This window comes from Nicotiana sylvestris, chromosome 8 (genome assembly GCF_000393655.2).
Source record: "Nicotiana sylvestris chromosome 8, ASM39365v2, whole genome shotgun sequence".
NCBI lineage: Eukaryota > Viridiplantae > Streptophyta > Magnoliopsida > Solanales > Solanaceae > Nicotiana > Nicotiana sylvestris.
In genome coordinates this window covers 138,898,442-138,916,800 of record NC_091064.1, presented here as the reverse complement: position 1 = coordinate 138,916,800, position 18,359 = coordinate 138,898,442, and the positions used below count along the sequence as shown (strand labels likewise).

Genomic DNA, 18,359 nt, shown 5'->3' with positions numbered 1-18,359 from the left:
AGGGTGTTTTCAAAAGTGTAAGCAGGGGAAGGAAGAAGTATGTCTGTATGCTACTTAAGTAAATATGAATGTAAAAATTTTAAGCATATGATTGGTTTTCCAACTTATTTTTGTTGATAAAAGTCCTCAAGTTTTTTCTTATTAATCTATTTGTTTTCCTTGCTTATTGTGATTTCTTATATATATGATTGTGATGCATTATCCAAAGATTAGTGGTACGAGAATTTTTGTAATGTAAGTACTATTGATTAAGAGAAAATAATTGAGGGATTAACAATACAAGAGATTATAATATATGAATTGCAATGCAGAGATTATTTGCTATTGAATATTTAGTTTTTTGTATTAAAAATCATTATACAATGTATATCTTAAAATATTTGTTTATTCTTTTAACAAAATAAACTTGTGGTTACTGCAAGGTTATTTTTGTTATTTTATTATTTTAATCCATATATTACTAATTCTCATATTCTTATTTTATTAAGTTTTACGACGAAAAAACTATTGAATCAAATATTGCAGTAGTATTAAGATAGATTTTTTTATATAACATTGTACTATTGTCTTTTTTTTTTGTCAAAAAAGCATACATTTATAAATTAAGTAGTAGTACAAGGAGCATTCTGAGGTACATCAATACAAAAACATCGTTGGTTACCCATGCTATCTAGAGACATAGTTTGTGGCAGCATATGTAAACAAAAAGAAGTATGTCCCAAAAGCTTAGGATCAGTTTTGGGACGTGTGTAGAGTGTGCCACATTGATCTTCCATGTATTGAGCCCTAGCAAAAAGTGGTGGTTCCAAAAGAGTGGTACATGGATGTTGCATGGGGGTAGTTGTTCCGTGTTTGGCTAATAAATCTGCCACTTGATTCATCTCCAAGCCATTGATTAAAGATGAGTAGTGGTAATTATCGAGGAGAAGTACTGAAATTACCTTTGTTGAGTCGACATTAATTTCTAGCGGAGTGTATTTATATTGGAGGGCAAATCTTAGTCCTTCCTATAGTGCAGTGAGTTCCATGTATAAGATGCTTCCCATTGGACGGGAACCCAAATAACCAAGTAACCAATTCCCTGAGTGGTCTCGTATAATTCCTCCAAAACCATATTTGTTATTTTCTGTGTGACAAGCTCCATCTGAGTTAAGTTTAAATGAAAGGTTGATGGGGGATGCCATTTGACATGCATGTGTGATTGAGCCTTAGTTGTTTGTTTGGGGGTTATGCCTAAATAGAAGAATTTTGCAGCTTGACTTAATATGTGAGCGGGGTTTGGTGGAATATATTTACCATCAAAAATAGTTCGATTCCTATTTTTCCACAAATTTCAAAGAGTAAAGGGAATTAGTATGTTCGATGGGAGTTGTTGTGTAGTATTAGGGTTTTGCTTTAGGAGTTGTGACAATAGATGTGGGGTATTGTCGTGTGATCTATCTAGGTTAATATTGGATAGGTTAATGGACAGACTGTCCCAAATATTTTTTGTGTGTATGCATAGGAAAAATAAATGGTTGATAGTTTCTTCTTGTGTATGACATATTGGGCATACGACATTTGGAGCAACTTGGATGTTATGTAGATAACTAAGGGTGGGCAGACGGTGATGGGTCATAAGCCATAGGAAGTGTTTGATTTTTGTCGGTATATTTAGTTTCCATATCCACTGGAAGGAAGGTGTATTTACATTTGCATCTAATTGTTTGTAAAGTGATTTAACTGTAAATGACCCCCTACTAGTAAGTCCCCAATAAATTTGGTCACATGTAGTTTTATTTGTGATGGGAGGCAATACTAACTCTTAAGTAGTAGGAGTATATTAGGTGGAATTTCGAAAGGAATTGAACTAATGTTAATAGTGTTATTATTTAATTAATTGGCAAGTGGTGCCATTTGATGTTGTTGTGGTAGAGGCCCTATAATTGAATTTCTAAGGGTGACATTGGTTCCTAGCCATGGGTCATTCCAGAAACTAATGTGGTTGCCATTTGCTGGATGCCACCGTATGCCCAGTTGACAAAAGGACCAGCCAAGGATTATTGCTTTCCAATTCGAGGATATAGTTCTGGAGTTAGTGTGTGTGTTGTATTTTGATAGGATTATTTTGGCCCAGTAGGAGGATGGAGATTGGAAAAGTCGCCATGCCAGGGATCCTAGTAAGGCATTGTTTTTATGGTGGAGGTTTTGGTATACCTAGTCCTCCTTGTGCCTTAGGTAGTTGGACAGTTGCCCATTTGATAAGGTGCAATTTGCGCTTCTGTGGTGTAGTTCTCCACAGGAAATTTCTTTGGTACATTCGAGTTTGGTAATAATATTATTGGGTATTTTAATGAGTTGTATGGCATGATTAGACAAGCAATTTAGTGTTGCGTTGATTAACGTAGTGCGTCCTGCCATTGTGAGAAAGTTTGTTTTCCAGCCTGAAAGTTTATTATTAAAATTATCCAGTAAGTATTGGAAATGAGTTGGTGTTTGTTTTGTGTTAAAAATAGGGTAACCAAGGTATTTCCCAAAATTTTGACCTTCCCTCATATTAAATAAATGTGTAACACTGTCTCGAGCTTCGTTTGTAGTGTTTTTGGTGAAGAAAATTTTTGATTTATTAAAATTAATAGTCAAGCCGGACAGAGTGGTTAGGAGATTAAGGGTATCTATTATGGAGTTCATGTTCTTAGTAGTTAATTTCGAAGTGATGGTTATGTCATCAGCAAATAGTAAGTGTGATAAGGGAGGCCCTAGTTTTGAAATTTTTATAGGATGCCATCTAAGGCAATCTACCTCCATGTGAATTTTCCTAGTTAACATTTCCATACACATTATAAAGATATACGGAGATAAATGGTCACCTTGGCGTATGCCTCTTGTAAGTGAGAAAAACTGAGTTGGTTGTCCATTGATTAAGATGTAGATTGTAGTGGTAGTGATGCATGACATAATTAGTTTTATTAAGGTTGGTGGGAATTTAAAATAATGAAGGGTGTCATGAATAAATCTCCACTCTAATTTATCAAAGGCTTTTTTCAAGTCTAAATTGAGCAAGAAAGCAGAATGCTTACCTTTTTTATTTTTAAAATAATGCATAATTTCTTGCACTATGATTGCGTTATCAGAAGCTCTTCGATTAGGAAGGAATGATGATCGTTCAGGGCTGATTATGGTCATTAGTAAAGGTTTTATTTGTTTGACTATAATTTTAGTGATTAATTTATAGAGAGTATTGCAAAGACTGATTGGTCTATATTGGGTTATTTGAGATGGTTGTTTAGTTTTAGGAATTAGATAAAGGTAGGTTTCGTTGAGTTCTTGTGGGATTTGTTTGGTATTAAAAATATCTTTGCAAAAGCCAATAACTTGTGATTTCACTTGGGCCCAATATTTTTTATAGAAGTACGGGTGTAATTCATCCGGTCCTGGAGCTTTAAGAGGTTCGAATGACTGTAGCGCATCAGTAACATCGACTTTTATAAGTTGTTGGTCGATTGTTAAGCAATAATTAGAATTTTGGGAATTCATATCTTGTCGTGGTAGGGGTGGTGTGTGTGTGTAGTAGTAGTAAAAAGATTATGGTAGTAATTTTGAATAGATTCATTGATAGCTGGTTGGTCTAATAACCAATTCCCAACGGAGACTTTTAGAGCAGTTATACGGTTTCGTCTACGTCTTTGGAGAGTTGTTAGATGAAAAAACTTAGTGTTGGCATCTCTATTTTGAAGCCAATTAATCCTTGACTTTAATTTCCAAAATTCTTCTTCTAGTTTGAGTATGTCATTGAATTGATCAACGAGATCTTTTTCAAGATTTTGAAGGAAGTGACTAGTCGGATACCTAGGTGATTTTTGAATTCCTGTAAGCCTTGCAAGCAAGGTATTCTTTTTCTTAAAAATATTCCCAAATGTATTTTTATTCCATTCAGTAATATTCTCTTGAAAATCTTTAATATCTTGTAATGTAGGTTTGTTAGGGGTCCAGTTTTGCGTGATTATGGAGATAAATTTCGGATGAGTAGTCCAAATTATTTCAAACCTGAAAATTTTATCCTGGGGACTATTATTCTTTTTTAAGGTTAACAGTAATGGACTATGGTCCGAATGGGTTCTAGGTAAATGAAATAATGAAGCCTCTAGGTATAAGTTTAGCCATTCATAATTAGCTTAACATCTATCTAATCGTTCAAGTATTCGATTAACTAATCGTTGATTATTCGACCAAGTGTACTTACTACCCGTATAACCAAGGTCCACAAGATTACAATAGTTAATACATTTTATAAAATGGTCAGTACGCTTATTATTAATACTAAGTCCTCCATATTTTTCATTAGAGACAGTAATTTCATTAAAATCCCTCCGATTAACCAAGGAAATTTAATTTGATCATATATAGAACGAAGATTATCTCACAGTATAGAACGTGCATGGAGGTCATTTTTTGCATAAACAATAGATAGTAACCAAGTGCTAGTATTAGGGTGTACCTGGACAATGAAGTGGATCTCTTGATTGGTAACTGCCACTTGTTCAAGTTTAATGTCCTCCTCCTTCCACAGTAGTGCAATTCCTTCAGAGATTTCTTGGGCAGGTGACTGTGCCAAGTTGGAGAAGCCAAACTCATCTTTAAGGTATGCAAGATCTTGTATGTGTGTTTCTAGCAATGCCACTATAGATGGCTTGTGATAGTTGAGCATTGATCGAAAGTTTCTTCTAAATTCCGGTGACTAAGCCCTACTACAATTTCATATGACAAACTACATGGATTGATTAATGGTTGGGTTGGGTGGAGTCTCCCTCTCCATCGTTGAGGATGTATTCCTTAGTGCTGGAATCAAGACTATAGCGAACTTCCCCACCTCTGGGTTCCTTGGTGGGCGTATGTTGATTGAAACACTTTGGAGCTCTGGGGGACATGTTATGATGACCTTTCTTTCGTACTATTTTTTGAGGATGTAGGTCTTGTTCCCATTGAGGTAGCTCAGAATAGGTAGAGTCTCTCTTATTTCTGTCATAGTTGCTTCCACTTCCAAGCTTGCTATTTCGTCGAGTTCGTTTTGCAATGGACTGGAAGGTCATAGTGGACTAGGGGGAGAAGTTAGGGGTTGGTATGGAGAGGCTTGTGCATGAAGGGGTATTATGGGGATGATTGATGTGCGATGTTGGATCCAAGGCACAAATGTTTGTGGAGGCTGTTGTGATGGGTAAAAGGGTAGGTCTATATTGGTCGTTGTGGGTGTTGGAGGTAAGAACATGGGTAGCGGGAATGGTGTCTGTGGAGTTAGATGTTGTTGATGAAGAGCTGAAGGAGGATGCATGGCCCAGTTGAACTGGTTGTAGAGGGTCACTCCCATCCGCATCCCTTCTGTGACAATCTGAGCTATGTCCGCTGGATTTTGTATCATTACAATGACATCTTGATTGTCTATCTCCATCGTAAAGGTTAGTGCATGTTCCTGCATACTCATTTCCAACCAAAACTGTGGGTATGCTTGAGTTGGTGGGTATTGCGTGATGTAAATGGGAGTTAGTTATGGAGGGAGATCCTGTGGTAGTTGCATGTGATGGTGTTGAGGAAGATAGGGTGTTGGAGCAGAGTTGTATTGGTGAAGGGGCGTGTTCTCCTGTGTTGGAAGTTGTGGGGTGAGTGGTTCATTAGAATGTGTTGTGTTATGTGTTGGGTTTGGAGGGTGATAATTGTGGTTCAGTGGTGTTTGATTTTTTAGTGGTTGTAGTGGCCGGTTGATTTGATAAGGGAGGTTTGTAGGTGATTTCGTGTGTAGTATTGGAGCCGGTTATTTGTATAGGGTGTTGGGCTTTGTCAGTTGAATGTTTAACTAATTGGGTAGGGAATGAGGGTATTGTGCTTTTGTGAGATGGTGGAGTTTGGCGGGGTGCCGTAACATAGGCGAGCACTTGATTGCCTATTGTCTGAGGGGGGTTCCATGCATGTATCTTGAGTGGCAGTGTGTGTCACGTGTCTTTCTTGTGTGCTTTGTTGAAAGGTGGTGGATGAGTCAGCATTGTGGGCTGCTGAATGTAGAGGTTGGCCTATAGTGGGCTGTGGAGGTGTGGTTGTGTGTGTAGTGTTTTGGGCCTCTTGTTATGGCCCAGAATGAGTATCCGGTTGATTCAAGTTAGCAATATCATTAAGCATAATTAGATTATCTTTATTAAAAAACTTAGGAGAATTGTTTGTATGGGTTGCAGTACTTGGGTTTTTTAGGCCTAAGTTTTTCCCATTAGTGTTATTAAGTATATCAGGGTTAGAAGACTTACCTGTGGGTCCGGCGCCGCCAATTGCTGTTTATTGTAATTGGTTAGTTTGGTAAATTGATGATTTTCCTTTCGAACGATTCTTGGAGGGAAATTTTACTATTTTCCATTCAGAAGCATCTGTTTTTGTTTGTGAAAGTAGGGTATGTGATGTGGATTGGAGAGCTATTGGTGATGAGGTATTAGGAGGTGATGTTTGTGAGGAGGAAGGTTGATGGGGTAGTGGTGTGTGTATGGTGGTGGGAGTCGTAGGTGTGTGTGAAAAGGTGGATAAACAGAGGGCCTTTGTGTGTCCAAGTTTGCCATAAGTAGTGCATAACATATTAACACCTTCGTATACAAGGTGTTGCTTGTGTGATCCGATGTAGACATTGGTTTTGAGAGGTATTTTTAAGGGTGCTTCTATGCAAATTCTTGCATAACGACCACGTGTGGTTGCTGAGGTGCAGGTATCCACTTTGAGTAGTGTTCCAATTTTTTCTCCTACTCGTTGCAATATTTCCAGGTCGTAAAACTCAGTAGGGAGTTCAGGGAGTCTTAACCAAATAGCTGTATAGGTTAATTGAGTGTTAGAGGCTATGAATTTGGGTTCCCATTTACGAATAGAAATAAAGTGATTGAGTATAAACCATGGGCCATTGTGTAGGGCTGTGAACATATTTTCTTTTTCTTTTTGGAATTTCACAAGGAAGAAATCACAGCCCAAGTCAATAAGAGGTAAATCCTCTGTTGGTTTTCATAGTGATGCGAGTTTTGATCTAAGTGTTTGGTGGCCTACTTTCCGGCCAAATACTTTGACAATAACTGAATATTTCCAAGGCGTGTATAATCTGAATTTATCTGCAGAGGTAATTGGAATAAAGGTGTCGTATTGTAAGTCTTGTATGGTGGATTCGTCCGATAAGTCTAGGTTTGAATGTGTTTGATGGCATGTGGTTGAGTGGTGGCTGAATTGGTTGCTACTGAGCAGTGTCTGGACAAAGGTGAGTGAGCGTTTTGGAGTTGTGGAGTTTGGGTCTATGATTGTATTGGTTGTCGTTGGTGTATCGAGATGCACGGAGCTTATGTCGGGTGGTGGTAGAGTAGTTTCAAGGTGCTCGTACTCATCAGGAAGTGACGCCAACAACATTAAGGCCAAGTCACCATCATCATAAGTTGTATCCATATTTTGCAAATCTGTGACCAACTTATTGAAACTGGTGATATGTTCATTCATCGTGGTACCAGGAACATAGGTGAAGTGAAACAGTCTCTTCTTCATGTACAATTTATTTTGACTATTTTTCTTCAAAAATTTATCCTCCAGTGCTTTCCATAATTTACTTGCAGAAGTTTCCTTTGTGTATGGATATTTCTGCTCTCTAGCAAGGTAGGATCGAATGGTACCGCAAGCAACACGGTTGATAATTCTCCAATCTTCTTCTCCAATAACATCTGGTTTCTTTTCTTCAATGGCCAGATCTAGCCCTTGTTGAAAAAGGACATCTAGAACCTCGCCTTGCCACATCCCAAAATGTCCGGACCCGTCAAAAATTTCTACCGCAAATTTCGCATTTGACACAATTCTTGTCATAAGCGAAGATGCCAATGATGACGTATTGTTGACACTTGATGTAGATTCTTCTTGTTTATTGTCTCCCATCTTTGACACAAATATTATTTAATAGCTGACGACACAAATCAAGATTATTTCCTTTCTGGTGTGGAAGATCAGACTAAGCTGCAACCACAGAGCATACTCAGACAGAACCTTGACTCAGTTACCAAGATAAATCTTTTCTGATGTGGAAGATCAGACTATGCTGCAACCACAGAGCATACTTAGACAGTACCTTGGCTCTGATACCAATTGTTGCGGAAGCCAAATGTATATAGTGTGAATAAGTCACAACTACTATACCAAAAATTATGACAGCCACCAAATAATAAATAAGACAATAAAGCAACAATAAAGGGAACACCAGAATTTACGAGGTTCGGCTAATTTTGCCTACTCCTCGGACACAACCAATATTTTATTCCACTCCAAAAATACAAGTGAAATAATACTAAAGAGAGAAGATACAAATGCCTTAAACAGATGAGAAGGCAAATGAGAGGTGTGTTTAAATCCTAAACATTAAGCCTTCTTTTATAGGGGGAAAATCCCCCCAACTATTGCTAACCCACCGATGTGGGAATCTGAAATTTTGACATTTCAACAAATCTCCACCTTGGCAAAAATTCCACGTCTTCAATTTTCTCTCTATAACAAATTTTGGTTGTGTCTTCATCTTCAATCTTCAGTGTTCAACAATGTTGATCAAATCCAAACAATGTTGAAACTTGACCGCAGTCACCACCTTTGTCAGCATATCAGCAGGATTCTCTGTAGTATGAATTTTCTTCACCGTGACTCCACCTTCTTCTATGATTTCTCGTACGAAATGATACCGAACATCAATGTGCTTCGTCCTTGCATGATAAACTTGGTTCTTCGCTAATTGAATAGCACTTTGACTATCACAAAAAATTGTGATACCTTTTTGTTCAACACCAAGCTCCTTTAGCAATCCTTGAAGCCAAATTGCCTCTTTCACAGCATCTGTAATAGCCATGTACTCTGCCTCTGTTGTAGACAAAGCAACTGTTGACTGCAAAGTAGACTTCCAACTAACTGGTGCCTTTGCAAAAGTAAACACATAACCAGTAGTTGATCTTCGTTTGTCCATATCACCCGCAAAATCTGAGTCACAATATCCAACTACAAACTGATTGTCTTCCTGCTCAAAAACTAACCCGACATCTACAGTATTATGAATATACCGTAGAATCCACTTCACAGCTTGCCAATGCTCCTTCCCTGGATTGTGCATATATCTGCTAATAACTCCAACAGCTTGTGAAATGTCAGGCCTTGTGCAAACCATTGCATACATCAAGCTACCAACAACATTTGCGTATGGTACCTTTGACATATACTCTCGTTCAGCTTCATCCATTGGCGACATAGTAGTACTTAGCTTAAAATGGGGAGCAAGTGGAGTACTAACTGGCTTAGTCTTGTCATCTATGCCAAAACGTTGTAGTACTCTCTTCAAATATTCTTTCTGAGATAAACAGAGTTTCTTTGAACGTCTATCTCTAATTATCTCCATGCCAAGAATTTTCTTTGCCTCACCCAGATCCTTCATCTCGAACTCCTTCTTCAGTTGAATCTTCAACTTATCAATTTCTTCCGAATTCTTGGAAGCTATCAACATATCATCAACATATAGGAGAAGATATACAAAGGAACCATCTTTAAGCTTGTGCAAATACACACAATGATCGTATTTGCTTCTCTTGTACCCTTGCCGCAACATAAACTCGTCAAATCGCTTGTACCATTGTCTAGAAGATTGTTTCAATCCGTACAACGATTTTTCAAGTTTGCACACCATATTTTCTTTTCCAGCAACTTTGAATCCTTCTGGCTGAGTCATGTAGATTTCCTCCTCCAAGTTTCCATGTAAAAACGCAGTTTTTACATCCATCTGAACTAGTTCCAAATCCAATTGTGCTACCAAAGCCAACATAATTCTAATGGAGGAATGTTTTACAACTGGAGAAAACACTTCATTGTAATCAATTCCCTCCTTTTGAGCATATCCTTTGGCCACCAATCTTGCTTTGTAGCGAACATTTACTTGGTTAGGAAATCCTTCTTTCTTTGCAAATACCCATTTGCACCCAATTGCTTTCTTTCCCTTCGGGAGATTGGCCAATCTCCATGTATGATTCTGATGAAGGGACTGTATTTCATCATTCATGGCAATCCTCCACTTATCTTCTTCTGAACTTTGGACAGCGTCTTTATAAGTGGTAGGGAACATCATCAGCTACAATTGAGGTTGCACAAGCAACCGTCTCTATGAGACGAACAAGTTTCGTTATTGTTCTTTTTGGCCTGCTGGTTGCTATTGATTCAAGTTGTTGTTGAGGTTCCTGAGTTGGAATCTCCTCTACTGGCTCTCCTTCCAGAGGGTAATCTTCATTTGTTTCCTCCTCTGCTTCTTGTGTAGGAAAAATAAATTTTCCCTCAAACTCCACCTGCTTAGAAGCACCTTTATTTTGTTTGGTATCTTCTGTTACCTTATTTACCATAGCAGATTCATCAAAGGTAACATCCCTGCTGAATATTACTTTCTTTGTCATAGGACACCATAAGCGATATCCTTTGACTCCAGAAGTAATTCCCATAAAAATAGTCTTCTTTGCCCTTGGATCCAATTTTGACTCCGTCACATAATAATATGCAGTTGAGCCAAACACGTGCAAAAAGTTATAATCTACAGCAGGTTTTCCATACCATTTTTCAAATGGTGTCTTGCCATCAATAGCAGCAGATGGTAGACGATTAATGAGGTGGCATGCATATGTAATTGCCTCAGCCCAAAATTCTTTGCCCAAGCCAGCATTGGACAACATACACCGTACCTTCTCCAGCAAGGTCCGGTTCATACGTTCTGCCACTCCATTTTGTTGTGGTGTATGTCTAACAGTGAAGTGTCGGACGATGCCATCATTTTCACAGACCTTATTGAAATGATCATTTTTGTATTCACCTCCATTGTCTGTGCGAATACACTTGATCCTCTTGCCTGTTTGATTCTCCACCATCGTCTTCCATTTGAGAAAAATTCCCAACACTTCATCTTTGCTCTTCATTGTATACACCCATACTCTTCGGGAAAAATCATCAACAAAGGTTACAAAATAGTGCTTCCCACCCAATGAAGGTGTTTTGGAAGGACCCCAAACATCTGAGTGTACATAATCCAAAATGCCTTTAGTATTATGGATCGCTGTACCAAATTTAACCCTTGTCTGTTTCCCTTTAACACAATGCTCACAAAACTCCAAGTTGCAAGCCTTTACTCCTTTTAACAATCCTTGATCTGATAGAGTTTTCAAGGATTTTCCTCCAGCATGTCCCAAGCGCATGTGCCATAGCTTGGTTGCTTCTGCCTCTTTGTCGTCACTGGATGTCACTGTCGCTGTCCCAATAACTGTACTGCCACGATAGCGGTACATATTATTATTCTTCCGATTAGCCTTCATTACCACTAGTGCACCGGAGCATACTCTCATCACTCCATTTTCTGCAATGATTTTGAACCCTTTTGATTCTAGGGCTCCCACAGAGATGAGATTCTTCTTCAAATCCGGTACATATCGAACATCTATCAATGTTCTGATCATTCCATCATGGTTCCTTAATCGTATTGAACCAATGCCATATGAGGTAAGAGGGCTGTTATCCGCTGTGTGGACGACTCCATATTCTCCTTCTTGAAATTCCACGAACCAGTCCCTGTTGGGACACATATGATAGCTACAAGCCGAGTCCATCAACCATATGTCTGATGATGTTGATGACTCTGTTGTAACTAATGAGAAGTCTGAATCATCACAATCAGCTACATTTGAATCCATAATAGCCTTTCCATTGTTATGTTTGGCCTTATTCTTCAACTTCGGACAGTCTTTCTTCCAGTGCCCTTTTTCTCGACAAAAGGCACATTCATCTTTGCTGGGTCTGGATCTTGACTTGGATCTTCCCTTCTTTGTCCTCGTTTGATTTTGAGGACGACCCCTCACAAACAGTGCTTCTCCTTCTCCGCCCTTCTGTTTTTCTCGCTTTCTTTGTTCATAGCTGTACAAAGCCGAACAAACTTCTCTGAGAGAAATTTCGTCATTTCCATGGAGTAGAGTAGTTTCAAGGTGCTCGTACTCATCAGGAAGTGACGCCAACAACATTAAGGCCAAGTCACCATCATCATAAGTTGTATCCATATTTTGCAAATCTGTGACCAACTTATTGAAACTGGTGATATGTTCATTCATCGTGGTACCAGGAACATAGGTGAAGTGAAACAGTCTCTTCTTCATGTACAATTTATTTTGACTGTTTTTCTTCAAAAATTTATCCTCCAGTGCTTTCCATAATTTACTTGCAGAAGTTTCCTTTGTGTATGGATATTTCTGCTCTCTAGCAAGGTAGGATCGAATGGTACCGCAAGCAACACGGTTGATAATTCTCCAATCTTCTTCTCCAATAACATCTGGTTTCTTTTCTTCAATGGCCAGATCTAGCCCTTGTTGAAAAAGGACATCTAGAACCTCGCCTTGCCACATCCCAAAATGTCCGGACCCGTCAAATATTTCGACCGCAAATTTCGCATTTGACACAATTCTTGTCATAAGCGAAGATGCCAATGATGACGTATTGTTGACACTTGATGTAGATTCTTCTTGTTTATTGTCTCCCATCTTTGACACAAATATTATTTAATAGCTGACGACACAAATCAAGATTATTTCCTTTCTGGTGTGGAAGATCAGACTAAGCTGCAACCACAGAGCATACTCAGACAGAACCTTGACTCAGTTACCAAGATAAATCTTTTCTGATGTGGAAGATCAGACTATGCTGCAACCACAGAGCATACTTAGACAGTACCTTGGCTCTGATACCAATTGTTGCGGAAGCCAAATGTATATAGTGTGAATAAGTCACAACTACTATACCAAAAATTATGACAACCACCAAATAATAAATAAGACAATAAAGCAACAATAAAGGGAACACCAGAATTTACGAGGTTCGGCTAATTTTGCCTACTCCTCGGACACAACCAATATTTTATTCCACTCCAAAAATACAAGTGAAATAATACTAAAGAGAGAAGATACAAATGCCTTAAACAGATGAGAAGGCAAATGAGAGGTGTGTTTCAATCCTAAACATTAGGCCTTCTTTTATAGGGGAAAAATCCCTTCCAAACTTAACTCCCAACCAATGTGGGACTTTGGCATTTTGCCAAACTTCAACAAATCTCCACCTTGGCAAAATTCCACATTTTCAATTCTCTCTCAATAACAAATTTTGGTTGTGTCTTCATCTTCAATCTTCAGTGTTCAACAATGTTGATCAAATCCAAACAATGCTAGAAAATGGAAGGAAATGAAATGGTCGGCCGAAATTGGAGCTTAATTTGAGAATGATATTTTATTTTATTATAGAAAGTACTAATAACTAAATCACAGTAGTTAATAACCCAGAATATTTAAAAATTAAAATAAAAAATGTGCTCAAAAATAAATTTATTTGACTTTCAAATAGTAATAGATCCACATAAAATAGAATAGGGGAGTATATATTAATATACATAAAGATGGTAACAAATTCATGCAAACACATCTATCAATATATGCAAATACATTCATGGAAAGTGAAAGTATTTTTTATTTGAAGTAGGAAGATGATAAGTACGACTACAATAATTTCAAAAGAATTGTCACGATATTTTAATTATAATATTTGCATGTGAAAAATAATTTTATAACCGCGCGAAGCGCGGCCAAATACACTAGTTATATAATATGTCTGGCTAAAATAAATTTTTAGGTGGAAAAGACAAACAGTTAGGTGTGTACTCTGTTTATAAATTTTAGGAAAATAATAAATGTCAGTGTGAAATTAATTTTTTAAAGGGTAAAAAAAAGTAAACGACATTTTACTAAAGGGCTTGTATTTTTAATAAAATATAAATAGATCATAGATGTATTTTCGATACCCAATTTCTTTAACAACTTGTTTGGATGGTTATTACCTATTGTATTGTATCATATTGTTACTTTAAATATAATATTTGTTTTGATTGTTACTTAAATTTTATCGTATCGCATCGTTAAATCCGTCGTTACGTAACGATAAAATGTGTCACTTTATGTAACGACCGATTTGGTGTGGTCGCGTCGTTACCTTGTCCTTTTCTCTCAATTTCACCCTTCATTATTATTAAATAATTTTATTTTATCATTTACGCTACCTTTTTATATACCGTATCATAATTTTTCTTTATAATATTGCAAGCTTATTCATTATATTACTGGTGCGCGATAACATGAAACGACGACAAAACGACACAATCCATCCAAACATTGTATTCATCAAACGATACAATACAATACGATACTATACGATACATTATGAAACGATATAAAACAACCATCCAAACAAGCTGTAAGGGAAAAGGGCTAAATTTATCCATCTGCCGTAAAAAATTATCTACATTTAACCTTCCTTTATACTGTGGAAATAATATTCCCTTATCATTAGCAAAGTTAAATTTTTGCCCCAACCATAATGGAAACCCCCAATCCACCAAATCAAAATTTTATCTATTTTGTATATTTATTATAATATCAAAGAAGTAAGCAAATCCATTGTGATGCTTGCCTTTCATGTGATAAACAAATGTGAATTGCGGGGAGAGAATGATAGGAAGGGTGGGATTCAACTATTTTTAGTTGCCTCTGTAGTAGTACAAGTAGCTTAGAAATATTTTTTTATCTTTTGAGGTGATGTGACTTAAAGGTAGTGAATATAGAGGGAGAGAGTAAAGGAGTCCAGAGATAGAGCTAAGATTTGAACCTTATGAGTTCGGACTTTTAAATTTTTAAGTTATTGAATTTTAAATTAATAATGTGTACACATTTATTGGATTTCTTAATACAAATATAGAGTTTGAACAAAAATTATAGGGTTCGACCTAATCTGCAACCAACATTGGGACTCCGAAGGCGAAGGATAAGAAAAGGAATGAATAGTGATTCGTGCTATTTTCTTGACCAATTTTCTCGATAAAACTATTTTTCCAAAGTTTTATGTAGCTGTAACTCTTGACTTTGTTTCAGTGATGAAGTTGAATTCTACCTAATGTTAGTTGTCTTGACGCTCATCAGTCTGCTTGTCCAACTTTTTGATCACCTTTGACGGCATTGGAAACGAAAGACATTTGTTATGTGGATCATTATCCAAAACATCGTTAATTAACTTGGTTTTTAAAACTTGTCATCTCTTTTCACATTTTTCAATCATCCCGTTCCATATGGCTTCGTCAAATTTTATGTTTTGCATCTAACGGGAGTTCAAAATAAAGCTTTTGTAACTTTAATTTAGTATGTTACAACTTCTCTTGTATATATTCAACTCATTCGTCTAATACATCAAACTCTATGCCCCCTCAAAGATTATGAGTCATCAACGAACGGGAAATGAGTAAGAAAGGAGACAAATGATCTCATTGTCTTAAGCCCCTTTGGGAGGGAATATCATTTGTGCGTTCCATTAACTAAGAGAATTGTATTCTACTTGTGAAATATCCCATCTCCGTTTATTGCCAAAACCCAAGCCTAAAATTCCATATGTACGTACATGATTGTATGCTTTCTCTATGTCTACTACTAAAACGATTAAAGTCCAATTTCAAACAAAACGTAATACATGGACTCAAAATTAGCCCAAAACATGGGGGTTACAAGGTTCAAAAGTTCATCAAATACCATTGCATCAGGTAGCTAGATACAGGAAAGTAAGGTGTAAGCCAAAATGGAGCAGTAAGAATGAGCGGAAAAACTCATGCATCTTTTACTACAAGTAATTGTTTGTTGTTCTAAGCTCTGAATATATATTTTCATTTACGCCTGCAAAATCTTTTTTTTTTTTTTTGGGCATTAACTAGTTGAAAACTGTTGGTTGTACATACTAACTCGCTATGTTATCTCAAGCTATATAGGGAATTTAAGAGGCCATTTACTACTATTTACAAAGAGGGGCAAACTAGGGGAAGCCATAGCAGCCTTCTTGGGCACAGAAGTCATCCATCCTTTACATTACAAGGTTCTTCAGGCTTCAGAAAATTGTGATATTCCAACTGAGTGATCTCTTTGCCAGATGTTGGGTCAAATTTGCATCTAATAAAGCTGCATGACACATTGACATGCCAATAATTAATGGCAGCTATCTATAAGAAGAATTTGTGATATGTCATTGCTGATGATTAAGCACACGATAGACCCCAACTGAAGTTAAAGTCAAGGTTAATTCATGCTGGGGATCACATAGGAAGGACCAAATTAGTATAATAGAGACAGACTAATAGTCTGTTCCACCAAGCTTCAAAAATCTGCTTATTTTGAAAAAAATACTTTTTGTGGGAAGTGTTTTTCGAAAAAGTACTTTTTAAGAGTAACAGATTGTATTTGGCTAATCAGTTTGAAAAGTATTTTTGCCAATATTGGAGTAGCAATTTGCGTTTGGCCAAAATTCCCAAAGTGCTTCAGGGAAAAGATATGCTACTTTTTTCAAACAACTTTTGCTACTACTCAAGCACTTATTTTTTTCCTAAAAGCTTTGCCAACCACCTCAACTCTCTCAAATGAGCACTTCTAAAAAATAAGCACTTTTGCTTCTCAGAAGCTTGATCAAACGGGCTATAAGATATGTGAGGAAGACCATTTCAGTCCCTAGTTCAATCAGTTAAAATCCTTCACTCAGTCAGTTGCTGGTTTCAATATTTTGTAACCATCTTTTCTAATGTTTCAATTCTGTTGGTCTTTGTAACTCTACGTAAATAAATTGAGATTTATCTTTCTTCACTCGACAAACTTAAAATAGGTGAGAGGGAGAGAGAGAGAGCAAACATCGTATCGGCCTTTCCCCTCTTTCGCTTAAAGAGAGATCCCTCACGAGTTTATGACCAGATCATGTCAGTTATTTGTTTTCCATTTTCTTCAGTCTAACCTGTTTCTATACAAGCACTGCCATTACTATACAAGGTATTTGTCCATACACAGTGTATTGGGAAAAAACTGAGTTTATATTAAAGATGATGTGACATGACACGTGGTTTAGTTAAATGGTCAAAGCGCAACAATTGACTAAGAGGCACGGATGGAGACATCCACGGGAAGAAGAATTTAAATAGGCACGAGACGAAGTATAGATACGAGTCTCGTACCAATTTAAATTATTTACAGCCAACGGATTAGAAGGCATTAAAGACAAAGATCTGATGACAGAAAGGAGTCCAAATTCATTATTAAATACTTGATACGTTAGAAAATTGGTATTTAATAGGAATGATTGTATAACGGCTTATTTAATGTCATTTATTACTCATAATTATATCATTAAAGCTGAGGCTTCATTCCTTTACCTAGAATTATCAATAAAAGGAAGAAGTATCATCATTTGTAAGGACACGGAATACTATTGACCATTCATTGAAATACAAAACTATTTGCTGTTTTACCATCATTCTCAAAAGTATTTTATTTTTGTCTCTTGATTATCAGTAACCCGAATTTCTTTTTAGCTTTGACCAAAGACTCAGATTTTTGGTTAAACAAATTGGTTCCGTTACCGGGAATCTGATAATCTTTTCTTTTAAGCTATATCTTATCTATTGTCGTCACCATGTCAAACAACAACACCGACAACAACAGTAATAACACATTGGGAAACCATGAGAATCAAATACATCAAAATCAAGATGACGTGGTTCCCTCTCCTCTAAATTCACCACGTCAATCTCGTGAAGGTACTCCTGTTACTGAATCCCGTGCTGATCAACAAGAGCAGAACATTTTGAAGGAGTTACAACTGAAGCTTTACAAAAGCTAATTGATGCACAGGTCGGCAAAGCTCTTCAGGCACTTGTTAGTCGATTGCCTGCTGCACCACCCACACCAACTCCTAATAATAATACATTGGAGAATCCCCGTTCTGGTCTTGATAATTCTGGAAACGGAGCAACCCCCAGTGAACCACAGGAAGGGGGACCAGGTAATTCAAATAATTCATATTTGCAAAATTTAGTACTAACCTTGCAGAAACAGCTTAAGGAACAAAATGAGCGTATTGAACAAATCCCTGGAGTTCCGCCTGTAATAAAAGGAGTAGACATGGACAAATACTCACAACAACCATGGAAGCCTAGTGCTGCTCCCCTTCCAATTCCGAAAAAGTTCAAAATGCCTGACATCCCGAAATATGATGGTACTACAGACCCACGTGACCACGTGACTGCATTTACAACAGGCGTAAAAGGCAACGACTTGACCAAACAAGAAATTGAATCAGTATTGGTCAAAAAATTTGGAGAAACACTCACCAAGGGTGCATTAACCTGGTATTCTCTTTTATCTGAAAATTCTATTAATTCTTTTGTTGAGCTTGCAGATTCTTTTATTAAAGCACATTCTGGAGCACAAAAGGTTGAG

At 37.1% G+C, this 18,359-nt stretch overlaps 1 pseudogene; it reads right to left on the bottom strand.

Moving 5' to 3' along the window:
- Nucleotides 1-15,952: 15,952 nt before the first annotated feature.
- LOC104239756 (autophagy-related protein 18a-like) overlaps nucleotides 15,953-18,359 on the bottom strand; it is a 59,209-nt pseudogene continuing 56,802 nt past the window's right edge.